This window comes from Phalacrocorax aristotelis, chromosome 6 (assembly GCF_949628215.1).
Source record: "Phalacrocorax aristotelis chromosome 6, bGulAri2.1, whole genome shotgun sequence".
Lineage (NCBI taxonomy): Eukaryota > Metazoa > Chordata > Aves > Suliformes > Phalacrocoracidae > Phalacrocorax > Phalacrocorax aristotelis.
This window is the reverse complement of record NC_134281.1, coordinates 52,921,393-52,928,071: the sequence shown is the minus strand read 5'-3', so window position 1 is coordinate 52,928,071 and position 6,679 is coordinate 52,921,393.

Genomic DNA, 6,679 nt, shown 5'->3' with positions numbered 1-6,679 from the left:
CAAGACCCTGTAGTCTGGGAGGCAGACATTAAAACGCCGTTATCAGGTAGATCAAGACAAAAAGAACAGAAAAACCTCAGGACAGGTGTTTCAGTGTGCCTGTAAAAACCCGGTTAGAGTAACGAAGGAAAACGCAGGCTCGTGGAGTGCCTCCTGAGAAAAGCACTGATCTGCCAAGGGGAGGGAGAGTGGCATTTCTGTTGCTGCAGAGATGGGGATAGGAGTGCAAGAAATAGTGTTAGGAAAGTAAATGTATAAACTTCCATCTCTCTTTTTAGACAACAGATAGGACGTAGGACCCGAGGGAATGGCAGGGAGATGTGCCAGGGGAGGGTTAGGTTGGGTATTAGGGAAAGGTTCTTCCCCCAGAGGGTGGTGGAGCCCTGGAACAGGCTCCCCAGGGAGGCATCACGGCACCAGCCTGGCGATATTCAAGAAGCACTTGGACAACACCCTCAGAGACATGGTGCGAATTTTGGGGGTTCAGAGTTGGACTCGATGATCCTTGTGGGCCCCTTCCAACTCAGGACATTCTGTGACTCTATGATTCTGTGATAATTGCAATCCACCCATTGGTTATCAAACTCCAAACAGTGGGAGAAAAACATAAAAATTCCCCTTCTGTATAGGGAACTATGTTGCTGGTTGGCAAAAGAAGTGTACAGTAATCAAATCCTCAAAGCCTCCTGCTACAAATCCAGAAGCATACTCAAGTGTTGCACTAATTTTTCAGTAAAGACCAACTCCAGACAACTTTGCTGTAGATAAACAGGTAGACATTTCAGTAGCAGTATCAAAGGTGATAGAAAAAAAAACTGACAGCAAGATGTCTTCCTCTTTTGTCATCTTGTCTTAAATTTCTTGTGCAGCCTTCAATGACAGTTACTATATACTTTTATTACATCATTCACAGTTCTTGTTGCAAAACATTGGGAACCTTTTTTTCTTCTTTGTAAAGAAAAGTAAAGTAAATGTCATCTTTGCAACTAATCGAATTTGGTGAAATACCAGTGATATAAAAGCCTTTATATTTAGGAGACAAAAGTAGTAAATCAAAATAACTATAGATGGAAATTAATAAAATAGGATCAGATTTGGGGCATCTCAGTCACATAAAACCATCAGGGAAAATCCTTCAGTTAAATGCCACGTGTGTTCGGCCTGTAATTGTTTGAGACAAAAAAGACTTCTGAAGTCACAGTCATTGACGGTGAGTCCTACAGCACCCATTGCCACGAAGGGTTAGAGTTACTGGCTTCCACTGCTTCTACATCAGCAAGACTTCCTTCTCCTCTGGAATTGGTGTTATCCCTGCCATCCCCATGAAGCAACTTCTATCAAAGATCCAACTGTACAAGACTAATGAATTCAAACGAAAAAGGAGATATTCAGATGAAGGTAAGAAAGGAGGTTTAGGGTAGATGGGATTTACATCAGGCAATATTTTACTTTTCTTGATGCATACACACCATTCTAAATATTGTATGGCTAAGCAAAAAATTAAATTAATGCAAATGATGAGTTTTAAGAGGCCAATAAAAATAATGAGAGGTAAGTTGGGCAGCGGCTTGCTCTGCTCTGAAGCTAGTAATAGGCAGACAGCAGAAACATGGAGGTGAAAAATGAGAGTCTTGAAAGTCTGAGTCACTCCTTAAGAGCACCAACATTACTAATTCTTCTCATGTTTTTAGTGGCTTTAGTATTCTCATTATTAGGAAATGAAGAATAGTTTGCATGTCTGTTTGAAGGCGTTGGCTTCATATTACAGCAGATTTTCAAAGAGACTGTGATTTTAAATCACATATAAGTGAAGGACAACTTGCAATATCATTTCATGAAACAGTTCAGGCTGATCAAGGCTGATTTTGCTTTTTAAATTAGTTATACCTCATGTCCGGAAAAAGTAGGCAGAAAATTAGGTCAGGAATATGGAAGGAGATCATGTACATAGTAAAATGGCAATAAGTGCGCAGTAAAGGATGTCACCAATTCTCTAAGCATTCGAAAGCCTATATAAATTTAACAAATAAAGCCTTCTTAAAAGCATTATGTAACTGTTGTGTCCTCTTTCAGATTCAGGTATAATTTCTGATTTAGGTCCTGGCTTGATAGTGCTAAGAGAAAACTGTAGTTTCTACCCAAGCTAGAAAATAGATGTTTTATAAGAACACATGTGCTATCATGTTGGTGGGAAGTTAGACAGTGTAGGTACCTGAAGCGAGTAATAGAAGTTGCAATATGTCTCCTCAAAGATCTGGTCTCAGAATCCTGGGTTTGCTTGGTTCTTGAGGAGGGTGGATAAATATATATAGTTCCCGTATCCTGGCATATCCAAAATACTTATTTAAAAACATGTTAAAATGCTTCTCTGATTAAAAAAGTGTGGTTCAGCAGAATGCACTGAACAGCTCATCCATGGCTTTGTCATTCAGATAACTGCTGCTCTGACCTTCACGCCTTTAAGTAGTACATAAAGCAGGCACAAATTCTGGCCTAAGTACTGCCTGAATTGGGACACTGGCCAATGCAGTTAAACAAGGAAATTCCTACGTAGTTAAATATAAATTAATGGTGTTTTGTAACAAGCCCCAAATCAATTCGGAAGGTTAAAAACACCAACATACCAGTATCTGAGTGGAATAAAACCAAGAAAGGTCATCAGGAATCATAACACTAAACATTCATCCTTCTGCTGAGATTTCCACCTGCTGATACCTAAAAAGGGACTGTTTGCTCTTACTGGAAGTACGGCTGTGGATGATGGTGTTTTATTTTCCAAACATGCCTATCAGCAAGGAAGTTCAGTTCTTTGCTGCTTGATAATGAGACATGTCTCCTGGCAAATGAGGTAAGAGTTGCTGTAGACAGAACAAAGGGGAAATATTCACAGTTTGAAGGTGGGGGAGGACGGGACGGGACAGGGGGTGCAGAGACTTGCTACTATTTGTAACGTTCATATTTGCATTGTAGTTCTTTTCACTAGGAAGAGCAAAGACAGATTTTCTGTTTTCCTGTACTTCTTGGTCCTGTCACTAGAAGAGTCCAACAAAGCCATTCAGAGGCATTCCTTTAGCCAAGGAATTTGGCCATCAAGTGGCTGATGGGCCTGTTGGTACCAAATAAAGAGATTGTTTCTGAGATACCAGCAGACCTGCAAGGCAATTGCTTGATGAGCAGATGAAAAACATCAGCTAAATGTCTCAAACAGCTGAATTTGCCCTAGTCATCCCAGCCAAACCATGTTAGCAGAGGAGGAGAGAGCTCAAGCATCCATCATCCAGCTATCAAGCATGCAGACAAAACTTCAAGTGGAAAAAAATTACTAAACCCAGAAGTTTCCAGTCTAAGCCAGAATATTGCAGTATGCCAGGATATGAAATACAACAACAACAAAAATTGATTCTTTACTGTCTTATTCACATTTGTTCTTAGCAATGTTCACGTGAACATAAAAACGAAGATGCTGCTTATTGGTCAAATGATTCACTAACAGATCATGCCAACCAGCGCTAAACACTACAAGGGGCTACTGAAACCTTTCATTACATCAGTTTACTGATTTGCATTTGTTCCTACTTAGAGATACACTTCCATCTCAATCACAGACTGTCACTCTAAAATTATTTCATTACTACAAACAGTGCCTGACTTGATTATAACAGAAAGAACTGGAGGACAGTAATTCCTCTTCTTCTTCATTTGCAAACCCTGTGTATCTGGTACTTTCATGATACCTTTTTTCCCTGTGATGCCACTACAAAGCATACATGGGAGATTGTTAGGATCCTTCTGTGTTCAATTAGCTTTTTTCTTATATATAGTTTTATGCATTACTTTGTACAAGTATGCCCCTTAGAATTGGGGGAAGAGGAACAGAAAAATAGTAAGGTGATAATGTAGCAGGTGTGTCACTGAAACATCTTTTAACTGCTTTTAAAATATTGACTACAAAATAATCTGAGGATGTTCTACCTATAAATACACAAATTTGCAAGCATTCCCTTCAAGAATTTCTAGGAAGCTTCACGTTGCAATTCTGTACCCATTTGGCTGGCTTAACCAATAGTAGATTTAACAGTCAGAAATATATTTTTTAAAAGTTCAGTGTGAAATTTCAGAATCAAGGGTTGTCTCCTTTACGATGATATAAAGTATCCATTTTTTGTGCTACCGTAGACCCAAATCTTTAAATGGCCAGAGGAGACACATAACACCACTACTGACATGAATCTTGCCTGTTCAGGCTGGGGTAATTTGTAGTGAGTGGACTTAATGTAGACTGGAAGTACTGTTCTACTCATAACAATAACAGCATAATTTTCTTTTGTTCATTTTAAATATGTGGGACAAAATGTTCTCTCATATGACTCACCTCTTTAATATTCTGACACATAAGAACAAACAGTCTACAAAGTGATACGAAATGCTGAGCCATATTAACAACTTTTCTTCCATTCTCCAGAATGGAGACACTGCAAAACCAAGGCAGAAGAAATCTTTCATCAAGTATTCTTTTCAATCATTCTGTGCTCAGGTCAAATTAAATAAAGAAATCATTTCCTTCAAATTGTCCTAACATATTATATTTATGCCATGTGACATAATGGCCAAAATAAGTCCATTACATGAAGAAATCTCATTAAGGGTATGCCTGCTGTATGCTCTCAAGTTATGTGGTATTATTTATTTAGTTTCTTTGCTTGTGCACATGTTTAGGATTTCATATGTGAAGTTTTGCTAGATTAAACATTTATAAGGGGTATTTTGAAACTAAAGGGTCATATTGTTCTCTTGGTTGCAAACAGAATTTCCACAGTGACTTCAAAGAAATAATTTACTTAAAATCAGTGACCCATGGTTCACTAAATTCATTATGAGTTCTAATAGTCATGCTGTATTACCTCGCCACTTAGTTTCTGGTCTAGCTGACAAGTAGAGAACTGTCTCTTCAGACTTTATCAGTTTCACAAACAAAAAATTCATATTCTCTCAAAATTTCAATAAACTGTTGCAGAATTAAAACATCAAAAAATAAATGCGTTAGTTATGATCGGCAGCTTTTAAGAGACATTCTTCATTCCTTTATTTAATCGCACGATTCTAAATGCCTTTGGGATGTGGTGTCTACGCATTGCTTTTAACTATGGCTTGAAAGAAGGGTGAAATTCTGTTAAATGGAACAACTCTTCATTTACGGAATATGGTAAAGGGTGATGTTATTGATAAAGGTAATTCCTCAACTTTACCAGAATTCTCCTGGTTTATTAACTAAGAAGTTAATAAAGAGGTTAATGTTAATAAAGAAGTTAGAGAAGAGAGACAAATCCCATTTAAAATACTCTCTTACGATTTTATTTATTTTTCTTTAAAAGGGGAAATTGTAAACAATTTTTGTGGCCTGTTGACATTGGCAGAAAGGTGGAAGGAAAATCTAACGATCTCTGCTAGGCAGGTTCGGTGGCCTGCAGCATTTCCACAGAGGTTTTAGCAGCCTCCGTCCCACAGGAGGCACGGCTGAAGGTCATAAAAGGCCTGTACGACTCCACAAGAGCAATGATCATGGCCCACACCTACTTGCACGTGAAGCAGTTTACATATTACATCCTATGTAATACTCCATCCGAAGTTAATCACTCATTGCTACTGCAGAGAAGCTGAAGGGTTTGGGGAAGGAGGCAGGTGAGGCGTGCGGGCGGCAGGAGGAAGCTTGTCAGCATACAATGGTCTTATTTTACAGCCAGGGAATAGCCAGGGCGGTATGAAGAGTCACAGGACTGATCCTGCTCCTGAAGGGTTTACAATCTACATAAATAAATAGATAGAAGAGGCTGAAGTGATCTTCTCCCCAGAAACATAAAAGCAACCGTTTTTGAGTGTTGTCCTCCAATATGCCGTGCTGGGCCCTGACAAGCATTTATTTCAGGCAATTAAGATGAAATATGATGCTTTCGGTTTCAGATGCATCTATTCCAATTCATACAAGAATAAAAAGACATTTGAAACTGATAAATCACCAAAGAAATGAAAAATGTGATCTGTTGTTTCTTGCGAGCCAACACTGATAGTTCAACCAAAGGCATGACCAAGTGAAATTCTTCCTGTCTGTTTAATAACCTCTAATTAACACTGCTGTTTGCAAAATGTGTGTGCTTTTCCAGACTCCAGTTCTGTTACAAAATCACAGGCAGATTAATATTAATTGCTCCTCATTATCAAAAGTATCTGGAAACAGAATACAGCTGCATTTAACAAAAAGTAAAGTATCTTTTTAATGTAGAACCCTTTTGTATTTGCATATGCGAAGGGGGAAAAACGGGTGGAGTTCTGTGGGTTAATAATTTCTTACAATAAGAGCTTTCTAATCATACATTTCATAGTCTGTGAAGATTTTCCAACTTTTGCATCTGCTATCTACGATTCTGCAATCCTGTATCCTGTATTCAAAGGCTTTACCTTTGAATTTATGCTCTAGAAATATGTTACCATTTCTTCCACACCAAAGAGAAGTAAAACTTCTGACAAAAATTCCGTTTAATACATCAAATGTGGAAGAGAACTAAAGAATACTTGTAATAATGAGTCCATGAATTAATAGGGTTTTGTTTCTAGGACATAATGGAAAGCTGACAGTTGCAAATCTAACATTGCCAATTAAAAACACTTTTCTTTTGTAATTGTT